General features: G+C 29.1%; 1 long non-coding RNA gene across 1 annotated transcript; it reads left to right on the top strand.

Annotated features, from left to right (window-relative positions):
* Positions 1–6,776: 6,776 nt before the first annotated feature.
* Positions 6,777–7,624, top strand: LOC117922681. The gene is made up of 2 exons (XR_004652529.1): positions 6,777–7,047; positions 7,129–7,624. It is a non-coding gene; the product is annotated as an uncharacterized LOC117922681 (long non-coding RNA).
* The last annotated feature ends 7,077 nt before the right edge of the window (positions 7,625–14,701 follow it).

Raw genomic sequence — 14,701 nt, 5'->3', positions numbered from 1 at the left:
TGTTGTGCTCAATTATTCAAATAGTTGTGATGGGTTTCTCTGCTGGTGATCCAATTTGAAAACCCTCATCTTCGTTGGTGCTTCCCATGCAAAATGCTAATTCCCGTTGACAAAACGGAAGTAAATGATATGTTATTGGATATTGTGAAATTGATAAAGGGGCCCATCCGATCATGATATGTCTTGGTTTAGGGCATGATAATGGGGAGTTCTACAGAATAAATTTTCCAAATCAAAAGAATGCACAAAGGGTGAGGCTGTGCATGTCTCGAGAGGCCCTCAAAACCTGATTTTATGATTTCCAAGCTGCTTGGGATGAGTACAAATTCTTGTGTGGTGTTGGAGATATGAACCATGGTTTAATAGGGTGGTTTATGGATATAACAACCTATCAGATGTATCCCATACATTACCCATGCTATAAAATACCTTTCAGAGAGTGATGCCACTCAACTTTCTGGATTATCTCAAGCATGACGATAACCTCAAAAATCTTCTCAGAGAAAGGAGTGAATTGGCAGTAGGTAGAAAAATGGGAAATATGGAGTTGGTGGTGTAAATAAATTGGGTTTTCCTTGGCAATAAAATGTTGATTTCAATAAAATTTTGAACCCAAATTTCTCTTCCGGCATGCATTTATTATTTTCTTTATAACTAATTAATGCAAATAAATTGGGTTTTGGTGAGGCCCAACATCTGTGATTGAATATTGATTGACTTTGATTTGTTTTGTGATTTATATGTGATTACTCCACACTTGTGCACTAACCCTATTTCCATGTAAGCGCTCTCGTTTGTCGCTCAAGTATGCTCCCATCTCCATCTTGCTTATTTATTCATTCTTGTGCATACTTTGCTTTGTTCTATATCTTGAACTTTGGTATCCACGATTAATCAATCACTTGCTACACTTGCCTTAGCCGATTAATAGAAACCTAATTTTTAGAACTTAGAGGGGTACTACTACAACTTACTACGGTATATTTCCAATAAATAACCAGACCCTTAGACTCTGACTTGATTTTCTCAAACCTACTTTCCCTTTACGGGAGTCACACTTACAGTTTTTTTTCATTTAAAAATAAAACAAAAATAAGTGGCGACTCCAAAAATAATTTTTAAAAATCAGTTTTTCAAATAAAAAACGAGTCTTGCCATTGAATGGGAACACATGCAAAAAATGCGAGTCCACAATATATCCCATACTATTTTTTATAAAAGAATGTGATATCTTTGTATATTATATCTAATGGATATGATATTCTAAGGTAGTATACATAATAAGATATGTTATGTTATGTTTATATTTAGTTTGTAAAATGAATAAAAAAAATGAAATGGAATATATATTATTTTTCAATATTTAATATTTGTTTAAAATAAAATTATATTTCATTCCAATATTCACTATTAAAAAAATGGAAAATTTCTTTTGTTTAGCAATATTTATGACTAAAAGATTTAAAATTTATAAATAATTTTTTTATATTATGTTGTTCAATATATAACAATAATTTAATATATATTAAATTAGGGTTGCAACTTAGGTCGGTTAGTTGAGTTAATGGCTAACTGGATCCTAACCCAAACTAAAAAACAATCAACCCAAACTCAATCCAACCTGACCTCTAACTCAAGGTACTTAACCCAACCCGATGTCATTTTTCTAAGCTTGGGTTGAACTTGAGTTAGTCGAGTTAAAGTCGGGCTGATCAAATTAAACTCGGGTTGATTGGGTTAAACAGGTTAAACTCAGGTTAATTGGGTTGATTAGGTTACATGATTCAAATCTATCCATATTATTTTCTGTTTTAAATTCTATATATTTATACCAAAATTTAAATAGTAAGTAATACAAAATTTCAAAATGACAGTAAAAAAATAAAATTAAACTTATATATCTCTCTAAAAACAAATATATATATATATATATATATATATATATATATATATATATATGATATAATTATAATTGATATTTTTTCTTTAAAATCTAAAATGAAAAGGAATATTATTTTAAAGGATATAAACACTATAAAAACATTAAATCAGGTTCGAGTTAGACTCAAGTTATTCAAACCTTGGTCCAAACCCAACCCAAATTGAACTCGGATTGAGAAAACTTAACTTAAGCTCAACCCAAGTATCGAAAATGTTTTCCTAAACCCACTCAAACATCGAGTTAGGTTTAGGTTGGGTTGGACCAACCCTTCCAAGTTGCACCTTATATAAAATAATACATATATTGACATTATTTTACAATATATTTTATAAATGTTTTTTACTTCTTTTATTTTTAACTACGAATTTAATTTTTTAATAATTTTTCATTTTAAAAAATAAATAATATAAAAAATAAATTTACGATACATAATATATGTATACCCTACATACATAGGTGATCCCTATATAAATTTATGATACATAATATATGTATACGCTCCATAGATATCTATATATGATTTTAGGATCAAACCTATCAATGAATAAAAAAAATTTACTAATTCACAGTTCAATGATCGAACTAATGGTTGAATTACAATTCAACTAGTAATATCATAAATATACAATTTATATGTTATTAAAATAAAAAATAATTATACAATTTCAAATATATAAAGAAAATAAAAATTATTAATATTTTAATTTTAATTTATAATAATATCAAATTAAATATATAGATATATTAATATTTCAACATTTTATTAAATAAAAGATATGCAATGTTTAAATGTGAAGATATTTATTAAAATTTAATTAATTTTACATATATATTAAAATTTATATAACCTATTATTTTATCATTTAAAAAAATATTACATTATTTTTACTTATATTATTATAAAATTTTGAAAAGAATCATGTCTATTATTAAAAGTGTTTTGGTTTGCAATATTAAATAGAAGGCACAAAGTAGTTGAGTAGAGTTAAAACCCATTGAGCCTTAGGTCCAAATGTCAAATCCTCATCTCTCCCATTCCCACATCAAAATCAGATGAGGGAAGTTTGTAATGGCCATTCACCCAGAGCAAGTTACAATGCGTGAGATCCAGTAGATAGCCCGCATGGACTTTAGGTTGTTGGGCTTGAGGCCCAATTTGCCACAAAATTAAGGGATCCAAACTTGAGCCGGTAGACCAGTTCACCGAGTTAGTGGTTAAACCGTTGATTGCTCGGTTCAGTGGCGGTTTGATAGCCATTCTGAAAGGCTCCGATCAACGATTGGTCGACCAATCCGGTCTGGAGAAAAGAAGAGAAGCGTGACAAAATAAAATTTGTCATTTGGTAATGAATCTTTAAATTAAATTGTGAGATATGTCTCATGAGCTCTATACAAACAAAAGATATATAATAGCTTTCAAACTAAATAAAGGAAATAAAATATTTTAGTAATTAAGAAATATTACAAAAATAAATAGAAATAATGAATTTAATAATTAAAAGGTAATTATCAATTTTCATTAAAAATAACTTAAGATATTATCCAATTATGTTCTTCCAAATTTTATAAATGTTAATTTAATAAAAGGGTAGCATTTCAAGGTTTAAAACTCCAAACATGTCCACAAAATCTCAATATGTCTCTTCAAGCCTATAAATATATGAAATTATGTATATGAAATTCTATATGTCTGATGGGACAATCTCTATATCTCATTTCTTCTTTACCTAGAATCCGACAAGCATTTTAGAGCTTATTTGACAGTGATTTTTAAAAGTGTTTCTACTCTTAAAAACACTTTTAAGTGTTTTTGGGATGAAAATAAGGTGTTTGGCATATTTTTAAAAACACTTCTGAAAATCTGGAAAAACACCTAAAATGATTTTTAGAGAATCACTTGACAGGTGTTTTTTTAAAAAAACACTTCAAAATTTTTTAAATATTCCAAAAATACCCCCAAGTGATTCCCGATACCTCCATTTCCCTTTCACTTACCTTTCTCCTTAGTTCTCCTCCTCCATCGCTCTCCATCTGAAAAGCGCTCCACTTTCATTCGACATCATTTATCTAATCAAAGGTAACCCTCTGTTCTTTGCTTGTTTTTAATGTTTGATTGTCTTGCAATGCTAGTTAGGGTTTTCGGTTTTAGGATTGTTTGGTTAGAAGGAAAGTATGAGAAAATGAAATGGTAAATCAATAGAGCAGTCAAGTCTCATTTCCCGGTACTTCTCTCTCTAAAACTCTCATTCTCTATTCTGGTTCACATATGCAATCGCTCTATTTAGGGTTTTTGGTTCACATATCTGTAAACCACATGTCTTTGATGTGATCGAGATCTTCATACATAACGTAGGAGTAGAGGAGGATCCAGCTTGTGGACCGCTGATCGATTTCGTTGTTTTCAGGGCTCTGTATCCTCCCAGACCTTCCAGTAGTGAGTTTTTATGGTTTGGTTCATTTGAATGCATATAAGCATATTGCATACTGCATACACATTATTATTTTTTTTTTTTTAACCATTTGGTACAAGTATATAGTAGTTATGGCACTATGGTCCCTGCATTAGCCCCCTTCCCCCCCTTATATATTGGATCACTTGTTTCGGATTGGGGCTCATCATATAACTATTTGTGGGTAGGTTTGAAGGCCCCGTTTTCCACTTTGCCTTATAGGTATTTGTCAAGGTTTGCTCAATTCTATGAAATACTGTGAACCCCAATTAAATTTTTGGGCTGATCCGGTTTTGTTTTTTCACTCTTTCTAGTAAGGAGCACCTTCATACGTGCATTATTGCATTTCCAGGAGCTGTAATATGGTGCTCGATATCTCTCATTTATAACATTTCAGACCCTTTTTTGAGGTGCGATGATCCCACTTATATCGGGTAATGGGTTGCCCAAACAATGACTCCCAAGGGTATGATGTAGATTGTCATTAAAGACACTCATACTGGAAAATAATCGGTTTTTAAATGAGATGATCAAAATTTGGACCTTAGGTTGTCTCTTTGAATCACACCCAACAAACAAATTCATGAGACACAAGTATATTTTTCGAGTGGCTAAACCTTCGCATTCTTTCTTAATTCAATCATCACATACTTCTTCTTTCATTAGGGTCATTTCAATTTCACATTTAGGTCGAGACCCATTTAAGACATAGACATAGAAAAGGGGAAAAACAGCTTTATGTATGAACAAATTGCCCTGCTATTTACCTTTAACATGATTGTATGGAAGCCCAACTTTAATTCCTGTAAACCCTTAATTTTGCTATATTATTTGATATTGGGATGATCACTTCGAATTTCTTCCTCATGAAAAATATCACTTACCTTCGAAGTTGGTGTGTGTAAGAGTAGTTCTGAAAATCCTAGAACACATAAATCTAGCTGGAAATCCAATAGAACAAAATGAATGAAAGAGAAAATATCCATGCAGCACGAACAATTCTATAGTGGAGGAATGCCCTTGTTGGAAACAACACTTAATTAGACACTCATCGGATGTATGAACCATTTTATAATAATATTTGCTTTCACATTATGTGCAGGCCTATACAAGTTAAATACTTGGTGCACATGTTAAAAAAATGACTCAACATACTTAACAAATCAAAAGGATATAGGTTCAAAGAAAAAACCGTTGTAAGAGCCGAGTAATGTGAGTATTATATATGCTATTTATGCATAGCTTCTTGTTCCAATTTATGCTAATTGAGTTAATCTATCTTCTATATTTATCATATGTAATGTAATTATCTAAAAAATAAGAATAGAGCAGTGGGATGGGAAAGGAGCCTATTTGTATGAGCTTCCTATTGCTTATCAAGAAAGGAGCAAACTGATAACTTTAAATTTGTGGCTTGTATTTGTATTTGCATTTCTAATATAAATGTATGGTTAGATGTGTGGTAAACTACATTTAAGATATTATTTGTTGTTGATCATCTGATAGTATCAATTATAGGCCATGGAACCAAGTTGATTCCTTAAAAAATTATTGGAGAAATGTTTTGAAGTGTTGAGTCCCATGCTTGTGATGAGAGATTAAATTGAGTACTTTGGAAAATTAAAAAGGAAATACAATTTAGGAGAATTACACAAGAACCTTGAGTATTGTAGTATTATATGTTCCTATCATGGTTACTTCTAGCCTGGTTCATATATATAAATAACTTGCTGCTTGAAGCTTTGTTGAGCTATGCTTTTTCTTGCCCAAACAATTAAAGGAAATGTTCCTTCTATATACTTGAAGGATTTATTGTGAACATTATATTCAGTTGATAATATTCTTCTTTTTCAAAGAGGTAGAAAGGAGAAAAACAGATTTATTAATGTATTTCTTTTTTTATTTGTGTAGATGTCTTCTAATAATAATGATCAAAATTTTGATGATGAAAACGACGATGAACATGATTTTTATCAGTTGGTGCTTACGGGTTGTGCTGCAGCTGTAAAACTTACTAGTTTCAAAGAAAAAAAACCTTGCAGAACTTCTTCCCACATAGGATACAAGTTTGTAATGGATGTCTTAAATGGCCATGAAATTAGGTGTTTTGAGCAATTTAGAATGGAACATGTGTTTATGAATTTATTAGAAACACTTACTAAAAGGTATGGCCTAAAAGAAGGTTTTGATGTGCCCTTAACAGAGGCCTTAGCAATGTTTCTCACTACAATAGGTCATGGACTAAGCAATATGATGATTCAAGAAAGATTTCAATACTCTAGTGAATCTGTATCTAGATGGTTTGAGATTGTATTAGATGTTGTTTGTCTTATGGCCATGGATATTATAAAACCAAGTGATCCATAGTTTAAGGAAGTCCTAATAAAATAAGAAATGATGATCGGTATTGGCCATATTTTAAGGATTGTATTGGGGTAATTGATGGAACTCATATACCTGTTGTGGTTCCTAGAGATAGACAAATACCATATATTGGTAGAAAAGGCATGACTACCCAAAATGTTATGGCAGTATGTGATTTCAATATGTGTTTCACATTTGCATGGGTCGGATCAAAAGGTGCTGCTCATGATGCACGGGTCTTTTTAGAGGCATTAAGAAGGCCAGAATTGGGTTTTCCTCATCCACCTAGAGGTTTGTGAATGAAAATATCAAACTTGTTTTTGTGATCAAATTTTTATTATCTAATATATTTTTTTTTTTTTTGTTTTGTAGGTAAATATTTGGTTGATGCCGGTTATCCTCAAATGAGTGGATATTTAGGCCCTTATAAAGGCGAGCGTTACCATCTTCCAGATTTTCGACGAGGTAGTTCACCTAGAGGTAAAAAGGAAATATTTAATCATAGGCATTCTTCCTTGAGGTGCACAATTGAGAGAACATTTGTCGTTTTGAAGAATAGATGGAGAATGCTATGACAAATGCATAGTTTTCCTCTTGAAAAACAAGTAAAGATTGTTATTGCTTCAATGGCTCTTCACAATTTCATAAGGATTAATGCTAGAATGGATATGGAATTTAAACCTTATGATGATGATCAAGGGTTGTTTCCACTTAATGAAGAAGAGAGTAGAGTGGATTCACTTGTTGAGGAAGATGGTTCACATCATGTAAGAGAGATGGAAGAAGAATGTGATCGAATTGCAAATCTTCTTATATCTCATTGATGTTTAATTATGACTCTAATATGTAATAATATAATTTTTCCCCCTTTTTTGTTATGAAAACATTTGTCTTTTTATTTACTTTTAATTAGAAAGTTTTTTTTTTTTTTGAGAAATTAATAGGTAATCATATATTGTTTTACCTTGAAAATTATATTTTATTCAATGTTCTTTTTTTATTGATTTAGATGTTTTTTATAAATATTTTTAAAAATTTTATTATAGTGATAAAAAAAATTATTAATTTTAAACTAATATATGATCAAATAATTTGTTATATCATGATTGATATTTATTTATTAATCTAATTCTTCTTGTAAAAAATTTATTTAAATCATAAAAAAATATTATTTTTAGTTTCTTTAACAATATAAATGTATATATGTCCTTTTTGGTAATTTATTAATATCAAAAGTGTTTTTATACTTATACAATATATTATAAAAAACACTTGAAAATCATTTTTTCTGATTCTCAAAAAAGTATTTTCCAAGGAAACACTACAGAAGGAAACACTTTTAAGAAAAACGTTTTTATTAGAACCACTGCCAAACGGGCTCTTAATCTCATAATTTCTTCTTTACTTGTACAAATATTTTATACGACTACAATTTATCACTTTAATGATCTTATATTATATTTGAAAATATAGTTGTGTAATATTATTGTATTGTGTATGTTGTAATTATTTATGCATTGTTGAAATTATATATGCAACAAATTTAAAGATTACTTTTCATGGATCTTGGCCTTTATTTTTGTTGATGCTTTTATTTATTTTCTATTTAGTATAGTTTTTTTTTACGTCACACCAATATGCTTCTTCAAAATGATGATACAAAGAGAAGGCCCTGGCCAAGGCCCAAGGGGAACTCTAGGCCTAGTCTTTAAAATCTGGCCCAGGCCTAACACGAGCCAACATGGTGTTCACTCCAATTATTATAATAGAGATTCTATTAGTTTGGTGGAGCTTAAAATTTTTAACTATAATTTATACAATATGATTTGTATTACTTGTATAATTAATACACATCTATAATTTGTTTACTTTAATGATCTTATATTTATATTTTGTATTAGACATATATAATTTAATGACATATATCAACACCAGTCAAGGCCTTGACCAAAGGAAACTCAAGGCCCGGTCTCAAAGTCAAGCCCATGCCCCTCTCATGGGTCTGCATGGTGTCCACCAATAACTTATCACAATATAATTTATTTTTACTTACATAAACAGAGGAATAAGAAGGTGGAGTCTTGGTCCAAAGCTGTTTCAAGGACTTTCGACTTGGCCGATCTTTAAATGGTAACAACATGTTAATTGAACATTTTTAGGCATAACTAATACTCAAAAGATGTAAAACTCATGAGAATTACTATCTAAAATATGCATTTTTTGAGTAGTAATCAAAACTCTCTCAACCTTTCTCTATCTAAATTCCAATGCACTCTTTGCCTATCTCTCTTCATTTTTTGTTACTTTTTCTTTCTCTTTTTAAATCCTATATAATCCTATATAAAACTACAAATTTATAGAGCCTTATGGGTCAATCTTAAATTAATAGTTTCCTAATCCTAGTCAAACTTAAAAAGATAATTTACCAAAATATAATTAAACTCTATAAATATTGGTTTTCCTAAAATTTTAAAAATAATAACAATTTGAGTCAAATACCAATAAATTCAAATAAACAAATAAATATAAGTTAATTTGGTAAATTTGTTAATTGGGAAAGAGCAAAGCTATTCTAATACTATTTTAAAATATTTATCAAATTATATCAATACCCTACATAAAAGTATTCATTGATAATCAAGTAAATTTATAGAAAAAAACGTCCAATTACTTAAGAAAATATTAGTTATATCAAGTATGTTGCACATACTTAATGCATATCATTGGAACTTGAAAATTTACAAGATGACCTAAAAGTAATTCAAACCAAATTTTATGATATAGTCGGAAGAAAACTATTGTTTCAGTATGACATCTAAATTACAATGTAGATGCATGCTTACTTTAATTGGCACTTCTTAGTATAAAACATTCACTTAAGTTTCACAATGTAATTTTGATTTTATTGCAATATTTTATTTTTAAAGACATTGAAATATTTTTTTAACATACAAGAAAAAAATTCGTTTTAATATCTATTACAAAATGCAAACATTGAATGAAAAATAAACCAATAAAAAATTTTAATGGATATAAAAATTTATTAAAACATAAACAATAAAGAAATTAATTCATTCTCAAGTATTCTCTTGATCTTGAATATCTTTATTGAGAATGTTAACTTCTATAATATTAAAAAATATTACAAATATTAATTGATACTAAATCAAATAAAATTAAATATTTTTCAAATGCATATATTTTATAGTTTTCTTTTTATAAATAAGTTATTTTATTGAAAACAATAATTTAGAAAAAATAAAACTCAATTAATATTTTTTATCTATAAAAAATATATTATAAAATCTTTATTATACAATAAATAATATTATTTATATTTCGTAATAAATAATTTAAAAAAAAAAACCCTCACCTAGTATTGTCACCTAAGGCCTCATATAATATGGCCTCTACTTTCCGATTAAAAGAATATATATGTTCAATTAATGAAATTCTTTATTAAATGGAATGAAAAAAAAAGTCTATTTTAGAGGTCTTCATGAAAACGATCAACTTTCCACACTACAATCACCAAATATACTATATACAAGTATTTGTAAATGATTATACTTTGAAAATATGATATGAAATTACCAATGGATAGGGAATTGTTGGACTGCAACAATTTGAAAGTTTCAACATTAAAATCAAGTGAACAACTTCCCACAATGCAATTGCCAATATATTAACTACAAGTGTTTTTAAATGATTAGACTTTGGAAAGGTAATATGAAATTACCAATGGATAGGAAATTGTTGGACCGCAATGATTTGAAAATTTCAATAATAAAAGCAAGATTCATGAGTAAAAAAATCAACCATCCTATGAAATAAGACATGTAGATTCTTTCAATTAATCACTATGTAATAAAGTTGTCATAGTAGAGAAAAGTAGCTAGATAGTAGTTGTAAAACAACTTAACTTTGAGAAGGTGATATAAAGTTATGAGTAACTAAGGAGTTTGGGGACCATTAAATTCAAATAAACAATATAGTTTCACAAAATATGTCATGCTCCAAAACCCACTCCAAAGGCATAACGGTCATTTCACACACCAAGCCTGAAGGCTCAAAGTGGAAACAACACAAATATTCATCTTGTAACTAGATGATTTCCAATTACTAAATTTCTGTTCAAAGTAGTAAGATAAATAAATTCTATAATTTTCAATTCTCAACTTTAAAACTAACACATCAATCAAAGTGTTATCATCCAAATAACTCTAAACTCAAATAATTTAAATGGGAATTAAATTTTAACATCTAAACAATATCCAAAATAAATATTGAACCAAAATCCTAACAAGAAAATTCCCCAACCCAATCATCACTCCTTGCTCAAATTGAGAATACCAAAAAAATTCTCAACAAAGGGGAATGAGTTCAAAGTCCAATAAGGTATATTAATACAGTTTCATGGATCAAACTTACAAATAAGATATATTACATATAATCATTTTCATAAAAACTTTTGAGTTCAACATGCATTAAACATTTGAACTTTTCAATCAAACATTTTCATATTTATATCAAAACAATTTCATATCAAATACATTTAAAATATATTTACTCTGGTTATCGAATAACAAATGGTATCCATTTAGGTGGGACTTTACAAATAAATGGCTAGCCTTAAATTTGTTTTTTTTAAGATGGACAAAACCAAAGGTTAACAATTATATCTGTTGACTAGGGTTATAAGGTCAACTATTATAACCCGTTGGCTAAGGCTAAAAATGTCAACAATTATAATCGTTGACTAGGGCCGAAAATGTCAACAACTATAACCCATTAGCTAAGGTCATATAAATTAGAGTCGAACACTTTATTTCATTATTTTGAACTTACAAAACAAAACATTATATTTCCAAAGTTCTCATTTTTTTTTTTTTATTTAGAAACAAAGAAATTGGCCAAACATGTTTCTCATGAAAAATATATATTTGATCCATGCATAAATAAAAATAAAATTTTTCATAATTTAAAATAACTTATAAAAAGAAATATTTTCATTTACAAAATTAGTATTAATATCCCTTACCTTAAAAAAGCACTCAGAAACCTTAGAGAATTAATCTCAAAGAATCCATTCTTCACTTAACATAACATAAAATAAAATAAAATAAAATAAAAAATCATCTATTACTATTAACTATTTATCTAAAATTGTAGGTTTGAGAATCTTAATCATTTCCTATATTAATAATATTATCACCTATATTATATTCAACTTCCAAAACAATAATAATCTAAATTAGTAAATTTCGAAATTTTTATGAATTCATATTCCTTCCAAATCTTATTCTAATCATCTATTTCTTTTATATTTATCCTTAAATTAAATTAAAACTTTTTCTAAGAGCAATTATTATTATTTCAAGTCCTAATGTTTCCTAACAATTAATCTCATACCCTACTACTACCTAACAATTACCCGCACGAGCTTTTACAACAACTCCACCAACTCTACAAGTGCTACCTATTTCTCTCATGCATTACCCAACCTTTTTTTCCCCACAAAAATCAACGTCTAAGCATTTATCTCTCTCTCTTTGTCATATCCTATTGCAAGCAACCTTGTATTTTTTTTCCACTAAAGAGGCATGTACAACCACAAAACCTTATTCTCTTTTTTTTTCTTTTGTTTTCGACTCTTATATTTCTCTACCTCCATACTCATAGGTTTTATTTATTTATTAATATTAATTTTTTCCACATCCAAAACTATAATGTAATTTCTTCTTTTTTTTCTAGATGTTTTAATAAAAAAATTTCAATCTTTAATAATAACTCCACTTATATTCATAAATTTTTAATCTTTTTTATTTAAAAATTAAATTAACAAACCCTGACGTAGATTCAGATTTTTCAAAGAATATCTAAAGTGTTCAAACCAATTAATGAATCTAAAATACTAATTTAAGGGTTAGAATCTTACCTAGAAAACTAATCTTCAACCCTAAACCTCCAAATCTTTAGCCCACATTGCCCTATGTTCTTTGATCTTTGATTTTTGTGTAATAGGGTTTTTTGAATAGAGAAGACAAGAAATATATAATTGATACCTAGGAATTTTAAATACAAAAAGACCTTTTTACCTTAATTAAATTTGTTTAACTTTTTATTTTATTTTTTTCTAAATTATTTTTTTACCCCTAAATTAGGTTTGGGGCATCACAAAAGATATACAACTAAAGAACTTTATTCATAAATCATAGTCCAAGGTAAAAAACAAACTACTTTTCAAGTGATGCCTAAACCTTTTTACTATTGGATGAAAATATAAAGGCTTGAAAATAGACAATCCACTTTTCTACTATGTTGTTGATTTGACACCATCAATATCACAATTGGCTTACATATCCCTTATTTGACTCTTACTATGGCTAATGGATGAAATTTTCCTAAATCTATAAAAATATATGTGTGTGTGTGTGTGTGTAAGATATATAAAGATGTTTGGTTAAGTTAATATAAAATGCGTGATAATCCTTTTCCTTAGTTTTATAATAAAGTTGAGAGATAATTGGAGCAAACTAGTTATGCCGATAAAATGACTAGACTTGAGAAGTTGAAACAAAGATTACAGATTACAAATGTTCAAGGAGTTGTTGTACCATTAGATTCATAATGAACTTGGATGCATTACTAAATTAAGTAAATTTCATATATGAAATGAATCACCTATCCCATCCTACAAGATATGTAGCCTCACAAAAGAGAAGTCAATTACTATTCTAATATGATTTAAATTCAATAATATAGTTAAAGTGCAAATGGTCCATTACCAAGTCGTCAGAAAGAGTTGTTAGTTGTTATGGAACCTTACATAAATCTCCAGCATATTAGAGATTTCTGATAAGATAGTGCTTGGTGATATGTTGCTAAATATTAGTTTTTATTAGATGTGATCAAAACCTTATATAATCTCTCTCTTTTTCCTTTTTTTTATTTATTTTTTTGGAATGTTTAAGGCTTTATTTTTGTCTTCTAACACCTTTAACACATAATATTTCACGCTTTATTTTTGTTTCTTTCAAAAAATTTCTAAAAATGTTCTAAATTGAATACTTCCTTTGAAACTTTTAAAATATTTCCATATTAATAAATAATTTGATTTAAGTTAGTCATGACGCTCGAGTGCTAATCTGCATCAAGCACTCCTATATGAAGGGAATAAAGTCGAATTCCCAACCTGTGAGAAACAAAAAAAAAGAAAACACATGCCAAAGAAAAGAACAATCACACGCAAAGACAGTATTTATGTGGTTCGGCAATTTGTCTACGTCCACAGAGTTGCAAGGATATCACTATTATCAGGGAAGAATACAGAGTGCAACCTAGCGGCTACAATATTCTCTCTATATATATAACACGACAACCCCACCACACTAAAAACCCTAATCATAAAGGTGGTTCCACAATGGGCTAAACGGCCCAACAGGCCTCAATAAATCTCCCATTAAAAAGCCATGCAATATTATTCGGGTCGGGTCGTCAAATTGGATCAAACAAAACTAGGCTCCACAAAGCCCAACAAATCTCCCACTTGGAGACTAGTCCAATCACCAACATCAAACCGCTATCCTCCAAGAAACAATCCCTCATCCCTACAACTTATCCTCCTGTCCTCAAGCTAGAAGACCAATTGAAGCTGCGCACAGCTTCAACTTCTCAATAGTGACACCCTTAGTCAACATGTCTGCAGGGTTCTTAGATCCACAAATCTTCTCAAGTATTACCAGTTTATCCTCAACAAGATAACGATAAAGTGGTATTTTGTTTGTATATGTTTCGACTTTGAATGAAAAGCCGAATTTTTGGCAAGAAAAATTGCACTCTGACTGTCACTGTGTAGAATGCCCATCTCCTGCTTCTTACCCAATTCATCTAAGAAACCATGTAGCCAAATCATCTCCTTTCCAGCTTCAGTTGCTGCAACATA

The sequence above is a fragment of the Vitis riparia genome, chromosome 9 (genome assembly GCF_004353265.1).
Source record: "Vitis riparia cultivar Riparia Gloire de Montpellier isolate 1030 chromosome 9, EGFV_Vit.rip_1.0, whole genome shotgun sequence".
NCBI lineage: Eukaryota > Viridiplantae > Streptophyta > Magnoliopsida > Vitales > Vitaceae > Vitis > Vitis riparia.
The sequence above is the reverse complement of the archived record's forward strand: the minus strand, read 5'-3'. Positions and strand labels throughout refer to the sequence as shown.